Source organism: Taudactylus pleione, unplaced genomic scaffold (assembly GCF_031769625.1).
Source record: "Taudactylus pleione unplaced genomic scaffold, aTauple2 ptg000969l, whole genome shotgun sequence".
Taxonomy (NCBI): domain Eukaryota; kingdom Metazoa; phylum Chordata; class Amphibia; order Anura; family Myobatrachidae; genus Taudactylus; species Taudactylus pleione.
The window spans coordinates 863,888-880,272 of record NW_028285370.1 but is presented as its reverse complement, the minus strand read 5'-3'; the positions used below and the strand labels follow the sequence as shown (position 1 = coordinate 880,272).

At 35.1% G+C, this 16,385-nt stretch overlaps 1 protein-coding gene and 8 non-coding genes across 9 annotated transcripts in view; all 9 read left to right on the top strand.

Annotated features, from left to right (window-relative positions):
• The window catches only part of ARMH1 (armadillo like helical domain containing 1), a 484,180-nt gene that overhangs the window by 84,686 nt on the left and 383,109 nt on the right, over positions 1 to 16,385 (top strand). The window lies entirely within an intron of this gene.
• Positions 709 to 823, top strand: LOC148454839 (U5 spliceosomal RNA). The gene has a single exon (XR_015874661.1). It is a non-coding gene; the product is annotated as a U5 spliceosomal RNA (small nuclear RNA).
• LOC148454838 (U5 spliceosomal RNA) lies at positions 2,763 to 2,877 on the top strand. The gene has a single exon (XR_015874786.1). It is a non-coding gene; the product is annotated as a U5 spliceosomal RNA (small nuclear RNA).
• On the top strand, positions 4,817 to 4,931 carry LOC148454837 (U5 spliceosomal RNA). Its single transcript, XR_015874660.1, has one exon. It is a non-coding gene; the product is annotated as a U5 spliceosomal RNA (small nuclear RNA).
• On the top strand, positions 6,871 to 6,985 carry LOC148454836 (U5 spliceosomal RNA). Its single transcript, XR_015874659.1, has one exon. It is a non-coding gene; the product is annotated as a U5 spliceosomal RNA (small nuclear RNA).
• On the top strand, positions 8,925 to 9,039 carry LOC148454835 (U5 spliceosomal RNA). Its single transcript, XR_015874729.1, has one exon. It is a non-coding gene; the product is annotated as a U5 spliceosomal RNA (small nuclear RNA).
• Positions 10,980 to 11,094, top strand: LOC148454834 (U5 spliceosomal RNA). The gene has a single exon (XR_015874785.1). It is a non-coding gene; the product is annotated as a U5 spliceosomal RNA (small nuclear RNA).
• LOC148454833 (U5 spliceosomal RNA) lies at positions 13,034 to 13,148 on the top strand. The gene has a single exon (XR_015874658.1). It is a non-coding gene; the product is annotated as a U5 spliceosomal RNA (small nuclear RNA).
• LOC148454832 (U5 spliceosomal RNA) lies at positions 15,088 to 15,202 on the top strand. The gene has a single exon (XR_015874784.1). It is a non-coding gene; the product is annotated as a U5 spliceosomal RNA (small nuclear RNA).

The following is a 16,385-nucleotide window of genomic DNA, read 5'->3' as shown; positions in this document are numbered from 1 at the left end:
GATAAGAATAATAATAACAACTATAAGTTTGTTCTGTCCTCTCGCTTGTTGAAATGAGGTCTGTTTGCATCCAGGGAGGTAACAGTGACACTCGGTGTACTTGTCTTTTTCTTAAGATCAAATAAATCTTTTGTCATTTACTAAAGATTTTCATGAATTTCATGCAAGTTTTTTATATGCTGTCTGGTTGACGGATGCTGGGCTTATTTACTACTGAAATTCTGAAATGTCAATTTTTTCATTCAATTTTTTAGAATTTGACATTTAAATGTTGATTTTGTTTTTTAATGTAAAACTGGGGAAATAAATGTGTTTCTTCTCTTGTAGATGATTCTCCAGAATACTCTGTTACCAAGATGTTATTCCAGCACTGTATACCATAGTGTTGTCTGTAGGTACTCGACCAAGTTGAAGAACTGGTTTTGAATCACCATTCGACAATTCTGACTGTAATTCTTTCTTTACTTGGTAGTCTCATTTGAATACTTTCCCATGATGCATCTGATACATTGCAGTGGTTTTTTTATTGTTTGTTTTGATTTTGCATTTTGGAAGTAAAATTTTGCCCTTTTAATTTTTCTGTTGTAAATATATTAGTATTTTATAGTTTATGTTTGAAAATTGTTTCATATATGTGTCTAAAATCCTCTCTCTTGGTAAACTGAGGTCTGTTTGAATCCGGGGAGATAATCATGACACTTCTTTAGTATACTCTGGTTTCTCTTCAGATCGAATAAATCTTTCGCCTTTTACTAAAGATTTCCGTGGAGAGGAACAACCATGAGTTTCATGTAATTTTTTGATGCCTGGCTGATGCTTGGCTTATTCACTGGTAAAATACAGAATATCAAAATTGTTTTGGAAAACCATAGCTTCTAATGTTTTAGAAGGTTATCATGAATACTCTATTGCCATAGTTTTAGTATTCTTGTACTGTTATGGTTGGGATGGCCATTGGTGATTACCATCCATGGCACAAAAACCATCTATGGGGAATCATTGATGATTTGCACCCCTTTGATGGCCACCACTGCTGGGGGTACGATGGGCCACGGACTAATTCAAGAAAGGGGCGGGGCTAAGATCCGTCCAGTTAAAGTAAAAAAAACATTGTCTCTCTCTCATTCATCGATGGGAAAACTAATTAACATCGCCCGGCCACCGTTTTAAAAAAAATTGATGGTTGATGGCCATCTTTATGTTATGGTATTTCAAGGAAGTTGAAGAGGTAAATTAGGTAGTTTCCTTTTGTTTTAGTTTGTTTGCATGAAAATTTGACCCAGTTTAGAAGTTTTACTGTTTCCAATTTCTGATTCTCTTTTTCGGTTTACATTCAATTTGTTTTTGACTTATGGTAAAATATGATGTTTTTACCTTTTTTTTGTATATAGTAGTTTTGGGGTGTGGTATGTTAGTTCGACAGTTCTCATGTTGATGTGCATAATGTCGACATGTTATACTTTTAAACATGTCAACATTCAGAGGATGTCCATGTGGTATCTGTTGACATGTTGAACATGTCAGCATTGTTGTGTCGACATTTTGAATGTCATGGTAACTGTCGACCGTGTGACTTTATACCATAGTTTTGTATCATTCATGTTGTTATGTGTGTACCGCAGCATTTTAAGTTCAAAGTTTGACCAGGAAAAATAGGTAGGGATCTGAAAACTTGAACGTGGAAACACTGCTTCGTAGTGTAAAGTGCACTCTTATTTATGTTTCATCTGATACAGTTCATAGGTTCTCTGCAAGTTTATCCTTTTTTAACTTTGAAAAATATTACATTTATTTAGGATTATATAGGATGGGCTTGAAAATTGTGCCTCTTGTGCTTCTCCCTACTTTACTTTCATCTACTTCTTACTCCCCACTAGGGCACCTAGCACTTGGTTGCTTATGCTTTGCTGCCTATGTGGGTGGTATGTAGCAATGTATATTATCCATGTCCTTGTCCTGCTTTGTTTTGTATTGTACTGTAAGTCATTGGTCACCTATTTGTTTATGTACTTTGTAAGGTGCTGCGGAACACTTGTGGTGCCATATAAATAAATGATAAGAATAATAATAACAACTATAAGTTTGTTCTGTCCTCTCGCTTGTTGAAATGAGGTCTGTTTGCATCCAGGGAGGTAACAGTGACACTCGGTGTACTTGTCTTTTTCTTAAGATCAAATAAATCTTTTGTCATTTACTAAAGATTTTCATGAATTTCATGCAAGTTTTTTATATGCTGTCTGGTTGACGGATGCTGGGCTTATTTACTAGTGAAATTCAGAAATGTCAATTTTTTCATTCAATTTTTTAGAATTTCACATTTAAATGTTGATTTTGTTTTTTAATGTAAAACTGGGGAAATAAATGTGTTTCTTCTCTTGTAGATGATTCTCCAGAATACTCTGTTACCAAGATGTTATTCCAGCACTGTATACCATAGTGTTGTCTGTAGGTACTCGACCAAGTTGAAGAACTGGTTTTGAATAACCATTCGACAATTCTGACTGTAATTCTTTCTTTACTTGGTAGTCTCATTTGAATACTTTCCCATGATGCATCTGATACATTGCAGTGGGTTTTTTTTTGTTTGTTTTGATTTTGCATTTTGGAAGTTAAATTTTGCCCTTTTAATTTTTCTGTTGTAAATATATTAGTATTTTATAGTTTATGTTTGAAAATTGTTTCATATATATGTCTAAAATCCTCTCTCTTGGTAAACTGAGGTCTGTTTGAATCCGGGGAGATAATCATGACACTTCTTTAGTATACTCTGGTTTCTCTTCAGATCGAATAAATCTTTCGCCTTTTACTAAAGATTTCCGTGGAGAGGAACAACCATGAGTTTCATGTAATTTTTTGATGCCTGGCTGATGCTGGGCTTATTCACTGGTAAAATACAGAATATCAAAATTGTTTTGGAAAACCATAGCTTCTAATGTTTTAGAAGGTTATCATGAATACTCTATTGCCATAGTTTTAGTATTCTTGTACTGTTATGGTTGGGATGGCCATTGGTGATTACCATCCATGGCACAAAAACCATCTATGGGGAATCATTGATGATTTGCACCCCTTTGATGGCCACCACTGCTGGGGGTACGATGGGCCACGGACTAATTCAAGAAAGGGGCGGGGCTAAGATCCGTCCAGTTAAAGTAAAAAAAACATTGTCTCTCTCTCATCCATCGATGGGAAAACTAATTAACATCGCCCGGCCACCGTTTTAAAAAACATTGATGGTTGATGGCCATCTTTATGTTATGGTATTTCAAGGAAGTTGAAGAGGTAAATTAGGTAGTTTCCTTTTGTTTTAGTTTGTTTGCATGAAAATTTGACCCAGTTTAGAAGGTTTACTGTTTCCAATTTCTGATTCTCTTTTTCGGTTTACATTCAATTTGTTTTTGACTTATGGTAAAATATTATGTTTTTACCTTTTTTTTGTATATAGTAGTTTTGGGGTGTGGTATGTTAGTTCGACAGTTCTCATGTTGATGTGCATAATGTCGACATGTTATACTTTTAAACATGTCAACATTCAGAGGATGTCCATGTGGTGTCTGTTGACATGTTGAACACGTCAGTATTGTTGTGTCGACATTTTGAATGTGATGGTAACTGTCGACCGTGTGTCTTTATACCATAGTTTTGTATCATTCATGTTGTTATGTGTGTACCGCAGCATTTGAAGTTCAAAGTTTGACCAGGAAAAATAGGTAGGGATCTGAAAACTTGAACGTGGAAACACTGCTTCGTAGTGTAAAGTGCACTCTTATTTATGTTTCATCTGATACAGTTCATAGGTTCTCTGCAAATTTATCCTTTTTTAACTTTGAAAAATATTACATTTATTTAGGATTATATAGGATGGGCTTGAAAATTGTGCCTCTTTTGCTTCTCCCTACTTTACTTTCATCTACTTCTTACTCCCCACTAGGGCACCTAGCACTTGGTTGCTTATGCTTTGCTGCCTATGTGGGTGGTATGTAGCAATGTATATTATCCATGTCCTTGTCCTGCTTTGTTTTGTATTGTACTGTAAGTCATTGGTCACCTATTTGTTTATGTACTTTGTAAGGTGCTGCGGAACACTTGTGGTGCCATATAAATAAATGATAAGAATAATAATAACAACTATAAGTTTGATCTGTCCTCTCGCTTGTTGAAATGAGGTCTGTTTGCATCCAGGGAGGTAACAGTGACACTCGGTGTACTTGTCTTTTTCTTAAGATCAAATAAATCTTTTGTCATTTACTAAAGATTTTCATGAATTTCATGCAAGTTTTTTATATGCTGTCTGGTTGACGGATGCTGGGCTTATTTACTAGTGAAATTCAGAAATGTCAATTTTTTCATTCAATTTTTTAGAATTTCACATTTAAATGTTGATTTTGTTTTTTAATGTAAAACTGGGGAAATAAATGTGTTTCTTCTCTTGTAGATGATTCTCCAGAATACTCTGTTACCAAGATGTTATTCCAGCACTGTATACCATAGTGTTGTCTGTAGGTACTCGACCAAGTTGAAGAACTGGTTTTGAATCACCATTCGACAATTCTGACTGTAATTCTTTCTTTACTTGGTAGTCTCATTTGAATACTTTCCCATGATGCATCTGATACATTGCAGTGGTTTTTTTATTGTTTGTTTTGATTTTGCATTTTGGAAGTAAAATTTTGCCCTTTTAATTTTACTGTTGGAAATATATTAGTATTTTATAGTTTATGTTTGAAAATTGTTTCATATATGTGTCTAAAATCCTCTCTCTTGGTAAACTGAGGTCTGTTTGAATCCGGGGAGATAATCATGACACTTCTTTAGTATACTCTGGTTTCTCTTCAGATCGAATAAATCTTTCGCCTTTTACTAAAGATTTCCGTGGAGAGGAACAACCATGAGTTTCATGTAATTTTTTGATGCCTGGCTGATGCTTGGCTTATTCACTGGTAAAATACAGAATATCAAAATTGTTTTGGAAAACCATAGCTTCTAATGTTTTAGAAGGTTATCATGAATACTCTATTGCCATAGTTTTAGTATTCTTGTACTGTTATGGTTGGGATGGCCATTGGTGATTACCATCCATGGCACAAAAACCATCTATGGGGAATCATTGATGATTTGCACCCCTTTGATGGCCACCACTGCTGGGGGTACGATGGGCCACGGACTAATTCAAGAAAGGGGCGGGGCTAAGATCCGTCCAGTTAAAGTAAAAAAAACATTGTCTCTCTCTCATTCATCGATGGGAAAACTAATTAACATCGCCCGGCCACCGTTTTAAAAAACATTGATGGTTGATGGCCATCTTTATGTTATGGTATTTCAAGGAAGTTGAAGAGGTAAATTAGGTAGTTTCCTTTTGTTTTAGTTTGTTTGCATGAAAATTTGACCCAGTTTAGAAGTTTTACTGTTTCCAATTTCTGATTCTCTTTTTCGGTTTACATTCAATTTGTTTTTGACTTATGGTAAAATATTATGTTTTTACCTTTTTTTTGTATATAGTAGTTTTGGGGTGTGGTATGTTAGTTCGACAGTTCTCATGTTGATGTGCATAATGTTGACATGTTATACTTTTAAACATGTCAACATTCAGAGGATGTCCATGTGGTGTCTGTTGACATGTTGAACACGTCAGTATTGTTGTGTCGACTTTTTGAATGTGATGGTAACTGTCGACCGTGTGTCTTTATACCATAGTTTTGTATCATTCATGTTGTTATGTGTGTACCGCAGCATTTGAAGTTCAAAGTTTGACCAGGAAAAATAGGTAGGGATCTGAAAACTTGAACGTGGAAACACTGCTTCGTAGTGTAAAGTGCACTCTTATTTATGTTTCATCTGATACAGTTCATAGGTTCTCTGCAAGTTTATCCTTTTTTAACTTTGAAAAATATTACATTTATTTAGGATTATATAGGATGGGCTTGAAAATTGTGCCTCTTGTGCTTCTCCCTACTTTACTTTCATCTACTTCTTACTCCCCACTAGGGCACCTAGCACTTGGTTGCTTATGCTTTGCTGCCTATGTGGGTGGTATGTAGCAATGTATATTATCCATGTCCTTGTCCTGCTTTGTTTTGTATTGTACTGTAAGTCATTGGTCACCTATTTGTTTATGTACTTTGTAAGGTGCTGCGGAACACTTGTGGTGCCATATAAATAAATGATAAGAATAATAATAACAACTATAAGTTTGTTCTGTCCTCTCGCTTGTTGAAATGAGGTCTGTTTGCATCCAGGGAGGTAACAGTGACACTCGGTGTACTTGTCTTTTTCTTAAGATCAAATAAATCTTTTGTCATTTACTAAAGATTTTCATGAATTTCATGCAAGTTTTTTATATGCTGTCTGGTTGACGGATGCTGGGCTTATTTACTACTGAAATTCAGAAATGTCAATTTTTTCATTCAATTTTTTAGAATTTGACATTTAAATGTTGATTTTGTTTTTTAATGTAAAACTGGGGAAATAAATGTGTTTCTTCTCTTGTAGATGATTCTCCAGAATACTCTGTTACCAAGATGTTATTCCAGCACTGTATACCATAGTGTTGTCTGTAGGTACTCGACCAAGTTGAAGAACTGGTTTTGAATCACCATTCGACAATTCTGACTGTAATTCTTTCTTTACTTGGTAGTCTCATTTGAATACTTTCCCATGATGCATCTGATACATTGCAGTGGTTTTTTTATTGTTTGTTTTGATTTTGCATTTTGGAAGTAAAATTTTGCCCTTTTAATTTTTCTGTTGTAAATATATTAGTATTTTATAGTTTATGTTTGAAAATTGTTTCATATATGTGTCTAAAATCCTCTCTCTTGGTAAACTGAGGTCTGTTTGAATCCGGGGAGATAATCATGACACTTCTTTAGTATACTCTGGTTTCTCTTCAGATCGAATAAATCTTTCGCCTTTTACTAAAGATTTCCGTGGAGAGGAACAACCATGAGTTTCATGTAATTTTTTGATGCCTGGCTGATGCTTGGCTTATTCACTGGTAAAATACAGAATATCAAAATTGTTTTGGAAAACCATAGCTTCTAATGTTTTAGAAGGTTATCATGAATACTCTATTGCCATAGTTTTAGTATTCTTGTACTGTTATGGTTGGGATGGCCATTGGTGATTACCATCCATGGCACAAAAACCATCTATGGGGAATCATTGATGATTTGCACCCCTTTGATGGCCACCACTGCTGGGGGTACGATGGGCCACGGACTAATTCAAGAAAGGGGCGGGGCTAAGATCCGTCCAGTTAAAGTAAAAAAAACATTGTCTCTCTCTCATTCATCGATGGGAAAACTAATTAACATCGCCCGGCCACCGTTTTAAAAAAAATTGATGGTTGATGGCCATCTTTATGTTATGGTATTTCAAGGAAGTTGAAGAGGTAAATTAGGTAGTTTCCTTTTGTTTTAGTTTGTTTGCATGAAAATTTGACCCAGTTTAGAAGTTTTACTGTTTCCAATTTCTGATTCTCTTTTTCGGTTTACATTCAATTTGTTTTTGAGTTATGGTAAAATATTATGTTTTTACCTTTTTTTTGTATATAGTAGTTTTGGGGTGTGGTATGTTAGTTCGACAGTTCTCATGTTGATGTGCATAATGTCGACATGTTATACTTTTAAACATGTCAACATTCAGAGGATGTCCATGTGGTGTCTGTTGACATGTTGAACACGTCAGTATTGTTGTGTCGACATTTTGAATGTGATGGTAACTGTCGACCGTGTGTCTTTATACCATAGTTTTGTATCATTCATGTTGTTATGTGTGTACCGCAGCATTTGAAGTTCAAAGTTTGACCAGGAAAAATAGGTAGGGATCTGAAAACTTGAACGTGGAAACACTGCTTCGTAGTGTAAAGTGCACTCTTATTTATGTTTCATCTGATACAGTTCATAGGTTCTCTGCAAGTTTATCCTTTTTTAACTTTGAAAAATATTACATTTATTTAGGATTATATAGGATGGGCTTGAAAATTGTGCCTCTTGTGCTTCTCCCTACTTTACTTTCATCTACTTCTTACTCCCCACTAGGGCACCTAGCACTTGGTTGCTTATGCTTTGCTGCCTATGTGGGTGGTATGTAGCAATGTATATTATCCATGTCCTTGTCCTGCTTTGTTTTGTATTGTACTGTAAGTCATTGGTCACCTATTTGTTTATGTACTTTGTAAGGTGCTGCGGAACACTTGTGGTGCCATATAAATAAATGATAAGAATAATAATAACAACTATAAGTTTGTTCTGTCCTCTCGCTTGTTGAAATGAGGTCTGTTTGCATCCAGGGAGGTAACAGTGACACTCGGTGTACTTGTCTTTTTCTTAAGATCAAATAAATCTTTTGTCATTTACTAAAGATTTTCATGAATTTCATGCAAGTTTTTTATATGCTGTCTGGTTGACGGATGCTGGGCTTATTTACTAGTGAAATTCAGAAATGTCAATTTTTTCACTCAATTTTTTAGAATTTGACATTTAAATGTTGATTTTGTTTTTTAATGTAAAACTGGGGAAATAAATGTGTTTCTTCTCTTGTAGATGATTCTCCAGAATACTCTGTTACCAAGATGTTATTCCAGCACTGTATACCATAGTGTTGTCTGTAGGTACTCGACCAAGTTGAAGAACTGGTTTTGAATCACCATTCGACAATTCTGACTGTAATTCTTTCTTTACTTGGTAGTCTCATTTGAATACTTTCCCATGATGCATCTGATACATTGCAGTGGTTTTTTTTTTTTTTGTTTTGATTTTGCATTTTGGAAGTAAAATTTTGCCGTTTTAATTTTTCTGTTGTAAATATATTAGTATTTTATAGTTTATGTTTGAAAATTGTTTCATATATGTGTCTAAAATCCTCTCTCTTGGTAAACTGAGGTCTGTTTGAATCCGGGGAGATAATCATGACACTTCTTTAGTATACTCTGGTTTCTCTTCAGATTGAATAAATCTTTCGCCTTTTACTAATGATTTCCGTGGAGAGGAACAACCATGAGTTTCATGTAATTTTTTGATGCCTGGCTGATGCTTGGCTTATTCACTGGTAAAATACAGAATATCAAAATTGTTTTGGAAAACCATAGCTTCTAATGTTTTTAGAAGGTTATCATGAATACTCTATTGCCATAGTTTTAGTATTCTTGTACTGTTATGGTTGGGATGGCCATTGGTGATTACCATCCATGGCACAAAAACCATCTATGGGGAATCATTGATGATTTGCACCCCTTTGATGGCCACCACTGCTGGGGGTACGATGGGCCACGGACTAATTCAAGAAAGGGGCGGGGCTAAGATCCGTCCAGTTAAAGTAAAAAAAACATTGTCTCTCTCTCATCCATCGATGGGAAAACTAATTAACATCGCCCGGCCACCGTTTTAAAAAACATTGATGGTTGATGGCCATCTTTATGTTATGGTATTTCAAGGAAGTTGAAGAGGTAAATTAGGTAGTTTCCTTTTGTTTTAGTTTGTTTGCATGAAAATATGACCCAGTTTTGAAGTTTTACTGTTTCCAATTTCTGATTCTCTTTTTCGGTTTACATTCAATTTGTTTTTGACTTATGGTAAAATATGATGTTTTTACCTTTTTTTTGTATATAGTAGTTTTGGGGTTTGGTATGTTAGTTCGACAGTTCTCATGTTGATGTGCATAATGTCGACATGTTATACTTTTAAACATGTCAACATTCAGAGGATGTCCATGTGGAATCTGTTGACATGTTGAACATGTCAGCATTGTTGTGTCGACATTTTGAATGTCATGGTAACTGTCGACCGTGTGACTTTATACCATAGTTTTGTATCATTCATGTTGTTATGTGTGTACCGCAGCATTTTAAGTTCAAAGTTTGACCAGGAAAAATAGGTAGGGATCTGAAAACTTGAACGTGGAAACACTGCTTCGTAGTGTAAAGTGCACTCTTATTTATGTTTCATCTGATACAGTTCATAGGTTCTCTGCAAGTTTATCCTTTTTTAACTTTGAAAAATATTACATTTATTTAGGATTATATAGGATGGGCTTGAAAATTGTGCCTCTTGTGCTTCTCCCTACTTTACTTTCATCTACTTCTTACTCCCCACTAGGGCACCTAGCACTTGGTTGCTTATGCTTTGCTGCCTATGTGGGTGGTATGTAGCAATGTATATTATCCATGTCCTTGTCCTGCTTTGTTTTGTATTGTACTGTAAGTCATTGGTCACCTATTTGTTTATGTACTTTGTAAGGTGCTGCGGAACACTTGTGGTGCCATATAAATAAATGATAAGAATAATAATAACAACTATAAGTTTGTTCTGTCCTCTCGCTTGTTGAAATGAGGTCTGTTTGCATCCAGGGAGGTAACAGTGACACTCGGTGTACTTGTCTTTTTCTTAAGATCAAATAAATCTTTTGTCATTTACTAAAGATTTTCATGAATTTCATGCAAGTTTTTTATATGCTGTCTGGTTGACGGATGCTGGGCTTATTTACTAGTGAAATTCAGAAATGTCAATTTTTTCATTCAATTTTTTAGAATTTGACATTTAAATGTTGATTTTGTTTTTTAATGTAAAACTGGGGAAATAAATGTGTTTCTTCTCTTGTAGATGATTCTCCAGAATACTCTGTTACCAAGATGTTATTCCAGCACTGTATACCATAGTGTTGTCTGTAGGTACTCGACCAAGTTGAAGAACTGGTTTTAAATAACCATTCGACAATTCTGACTGTAATTCTTTCTTTACTTGGTAGTCTCATTTGAATACTTTCCCATGATGCATCTGATACATTGCAGTGGGTTTTTTTTTGTTTGTTTTGATTTTGCATTTTGGAAGTTAAATTTTGCCCTTTTAATTTTTCTGTTGTAAATATATTAGTATTTTATAGTTTATGTGTGAAAATTGTTTCATATATGTGTCTAAAATCCTCTCTCTTGGTAAACTGAGGTCTGTTTGAATCCGGGGAGATAATCATGACACTTCTTTAGTATACTCTGGTTTCTCTTCAGATCGAATAAATCTTTCGCCTTTTACTAAAGATTTCCGTGGAGAGGAACAACCATGAGTTTCATGTAATTTTTTGATGCCTGGCTGATGCTGGGCTTATTCACTGGTAAAATACAGAATATCAAAATTGTTTTGGAAAACCATAGCTTCTAATGTTTTAGAAGGTTATCATGAATACTCTATTGCCATAGTTTTAGTATTCTTGTACTGTTATGGTTGGGATGGCCATTGGTGATTACCATCCATGGCACAAAAACCATCTATGGGGAATCATTGATGATTTGCACCCCTTTGATGGCCGCCACTGCTGGGGGTACGATGGGCCACGGACTAATTCAAGAAAGGGGCGGGGCTAAGATCCGTCCAGTTAAAGTAAAAAAAACATTGTCTCTCTCTCATCCATCGATGGGAAAACTAATTAACATCGCCCGGCCACCGTTTTAAAAAACATTGATGGTTGATGGCCATCTTTATGTTATGGTATTTCAAGGAAGTTGAAGAGGTAAATTAGGTAGTTTCCTTTTGTTTTAGTTTGTTTGCATGAAAATTTGACCCAGTTTAGAAGTTTTACTGTTTCCAATTTCTGATTCTCTTTTTCGGTTTACATTCAATTTGTTTTTGACTTATGGTAAAATATTATGTTTTTACCTTTTTTTTGTATATAGTAGTTTTGGGGTGTGGTATGTTAGTTCGACAGTTCTCATGTTGATGTGCATAATGTCGACATGTTATACTTTTAAACATGTCAACATTCAGAGGATGTCCATGTGGTGTCTGTTGACATGTTGAACACGTCAGTATTGTTGTGTCGACATTTTGAATGTGATGGTAACTGTCGACCGTGTGTCTTTATACCATAGTTTTGTATCATTCATGTTGTTATGTGTGTACCGCAGCATTTGAAGTTCAAAGTTTGACCAGGAAAAATAGGTAGGGATCTGAAAACTTGAACGTGGAAACACTGCTTCGTAGTGTAAAGTGCACTCTTATTTATGTTTCATCTGATACAGTTCATAGGTTCTCTGCAAGTTTATCCTTTTTTAACTTTGAAAAATATTACATTTATTTAGGATTATATAGGATGGGCTTGAAAATTGTGCCTCTTTTGCTTCTCCCTACTTTACTTTCATCTACTTCTTACTCCCCACTAGGGCACCTAGCACTTGGTTGCTTATGCTTTGCTGCCTATGTGGGTGGTATGTAGCAATGTATATTATCCATGTCCTTGTCCTGCTTTGTTTTGTATTGTACTGTAAGTCATTGGTCACCTATTTGTTTATGTACTTTGTAAGGTGCTGCGGAACACTTGTGGTGCCATATAAATAAATGATAAGAATAATAATAACAACTATAAGTTTGATCTGTCCTCTCGCTTGTTGAAATGAGGTCTGTTTGCATCCAGGGAGGTAACAGTGACACTCGGTGTACTTGTCTTTTTCTTAAGATCAAATAAATCTTTTGTCATTTACTAAAGATTTTCATGAATTTCATGCAAGTTTTTTATATGCTGTCTGGTTGACGGATGCTGGGCTTATTTACTAGTGAAATTCAGAAATGTCAATTTTTTCATTCAATTTTTTAGAATTTCACATTTAAATGTTGATTTTGTTTTTTAATGTAAAACTGGGGAAATAAATGTGTTTCTTCTCTTGTAGATGATTCTCCAGAATACTCTGTTACCAAGATGTTATTCCAGCACTGTATACCATAGTGTTGTCTGTAGGTACTCGACCAAGTTGAAGAACTGGTTTTGAATCACCATTCGACAATTCTGACTGTAATTCTTTCTTTACTTGGTAGTCTCATTTGAATACTTTCCCATGATGCATCTGATACATTGCAGTGGTTTTTTTATTGTTTGTTTTGATTTTGCATTTTGGAAGTAAAATTTTGCCCTTTTAATTTTACTGTTGTAAATATATTAGTATTTTATAGTTTATGTTTGAAAATTGTTTCATATATGTGTCTAAAATCCTCTCTCTTGGTAAACTGAGGTCTGTTTGAATCCGGGGAGATAATCATGACACTTCTTTAGTATACTCTGGTTTCTCTTCAGATCGAATAAATCTTTCGCCTTTTACTAAAGATTTCCGTGGAGAGGAACAACCATGAGTTTCATGTAATTTTTTGATGCCTGGCTGATGCTTGGCTTATTCACTGGTAAAATACAGAATATCAAAATTGTTTTGGAAAACCATAGCTTCTAATGTTTTAGAAGGTTATCATGAATACTCTATTGCCATAGTTTTAGTATTCTTGTACTGTTATGGTTGGGATGGCCATTGGTGATTACCATCCATGGCACAAAAACCATCTATGGGGAATCATTGATGATTTGCACCCCTTTGATGGCCACCACTGCTGGGGGTACGATGGGCCACGGACTAATTCAAGAAAGGGGCGGGGCTAAGATCCGTCCAGTTAAAGTAAAAAAAACATTGTCTCTCTCTCATTCATCGATGGGAAAACTAATTAACATCGCCCGGCCACCGTTTTAAAAAACATTGATGGTTGATGGCCATCTTTATGTTATGGTATTTCAAGGAAGTTGAAGAGGTAAATTAGGTAGTTTCCTTTTGTTTTAGTTTGTTTGCATGAAAATTTGACCCAGTTTAGAAGTTTTACTGTTTCCAATTTCTGATTCTCTTTTTCGGTTTACATTCAATTTGTTTTTGACTTATGGTAAAATATTATGTTTTTACCTTTTTTTTGTATATAGTAGTTTTGGGGTGTGGTATGTTAGTTCGACAGTTCTCATGTTGATGTGCATAATGTTGACATGTTATACTTTTAAACATGTCAACATTCAGAGGATGTCCATGTGGTGTCTGTTGACATGTTGAACACGTCAGTATTGTTGTGTCGACTTTTTGAATGTGATGGTAACTGTCGACCGTGTGTCTTTATACCATAGTTTTGTATCATTCATGTTGTTATGTGTGTACCGCAGCATTTGAAGTTCAAAGTTTGACCAGGAAAAATAGGTAGGGATCTGAAAACTTGAACGTGGAAACACTGCTTCGTAGTGTAAAGTGCACTCTTATTTATGTTTCATCTGATACAGTTCATAGGTTCTCTGCAAGTTTATCCTTTTTTAACTTTGAAAAATATTACATTTATTTAGGATTATATAGGATGGGCTTGAAAATTGTGCCTCTTGTGCTTCTCCCTACTTTACTTTCATCTACTTCTTACTCCCCACTAGGGCACCTAGCACTTGGTTGCTTATGCTTTGCTGCCTATGTGGGTGGTATGTAGCAATGTATATTATCCATGTCCTTGTCCTGCTTTGTTTTGTATTGTACTGTAAGTCATTGGTCACCTATTTGTTTATGTACTTTGTAAGGTGCTGCGGAACACTTGTGGTGCCATATAAATAAATGATAAGAATAATAATAACAACTATAAGTTTGTTCTGTCCTCTCGCTTGTTGAAATGAGGTCTGTTTGCATCCAGGGAGGTAACAGTGACACTCGGTGTACTTGTCTTTTTCTTAAGATCAAATAAATCTTTTGTCATTTACTAAAGATTTTCATGAATTTCATGCAAGTTTTTTATATGCTGTCTGGTTGACGGATGCTGGGCTTATTTACTAGTGAAATTCAGAAATGTCAATTTTTTCATTCAATTTTTTAGAATTTGACATTTAAATGTTGATTTTGTTTTTTAATGTAAAACTGGGGAAATAAATGTGTTTCTTCTCTTGTAGATGATTCTCCAGAATACTCTGTTACCAAGATGTTATTCCAGCACTGTATACCATAGTGTTGTCTGTAGGTACTCGACCAAGTTGAAGAACTGGTTTTAAATAACCATTCGACAATTCTGACTGTAATTCTTTCTTTACTTGGTAGTCTCATTTGAATACTTTCCCATGATGCATCTGATACATTGCAGTGGGTTTTTTTTTGTTTGTTTTGATTTTGCATTTTGGAAGTTAAATTTTGCCCTTTTAATTTTTCTGTTGTAAATATATTAGTATTTTATAGTTTATGTTTGAAAATTGTTTCATATATGTGTCTAAAATCCTCTCTCTTGGTAAACTGAGGTCTGTTTGAATCCGGGGAGATAATCATGACACTTCTTTAGTATACTCTGGTTTCTCTTCAGATCGAATAAATCTTTCGCCTTTTACTAAAGATTTCCGTGGAGAGGAACAACCATGAGTTTCATGTAATTTTTTGATGCCTGGCTGATGCTGGGCTTATTCACTGGTAAAATACAGAATATCAAAATTGTTTTGGAAAACCATAGCTTCTAATGTTTTAGAAGGTTATCATGAATACTCTATTGCCATAGTTTTAGTATTCTTGTACTGTTATGGTTGGGATGGCCATTGGTGATTACCATCCATGGCACAAAAACCATCTATGGGGAATCATTGATGATTTGCACCCCTTTGATGGCCGCCACTGCTGGGGGTACGATGGGCCACGGACTAATTCAAGAAAGGGGCGGGGCTAAGATCCGTCCAGTTAAAGTAAAAAAAACATTGTCTCTCTCTCATCCATCGATGGGAAAACTAATTAACATCGCCCGGCCACCGTTTTAAAAAACATTGATGGTTGATGGCCATCTTTATGTTATGGTATTTCAAGGAAGTTGAAGAGGTAAATTAGGTAGTTTCCTTTTGTTTTAGTTTGTTTGCATGAAAATTTGACCCAGTTTAGAAGTTTTACTGTTTCCAATTTCTGATTCTCTTTTTCGGTTTACATTCAATTTGTTTTTGACTTATGGTAAAATATTATGTTTTTACCTTTTTTTTGTATATAGTAGTTTTGGGGTGTGGTATGTTAGTTCGACAGTTCTCATGTTGATGTGCATAATGTCGACATGTTATACTTTTAAACATGTCAACATTCAGAGGATGTCCATGTGGTGTCTGTTGACATGTTGAACACGTCAGTATTGTTGTGTCGACATTTTGAATGTGATGGTAACTGTCGACCGTGTGTCTTTATACCATAGTTTTGTATCATTCATGTTGTTATGTGTGTACCGCAGCATTTGAAGTTCAAAGTTTGACCAGGAAAAATAGGTAGGGATCTGAAAACTTGAACGTGGAAACACTGCTTCGTAGTGTAAAGTGCACTCTTATTTATGTTTCATCTGATACAGTTCATAGGTTCTCTGCAAGTTTATCCTTTTTTAACTTTGAAAAATATTACATTTATTTAGGATTATATAGGATGGGCTTGAAAATTGTGCCTCTTTTGCTTCTCCCTACTTTACTTTCATCTACTTCTTACTCCCCACTAGGGCACCTAGCACTTGGTTGCTTATGCTTTGCTGCCTATGTGGGTGGTATGTAGCAATGTATATTATCCATGTCCTTGTCCTGCTTTGTTTTGTATTGTACTGTAAGTCATTGGTCACCTATTTGTTTAT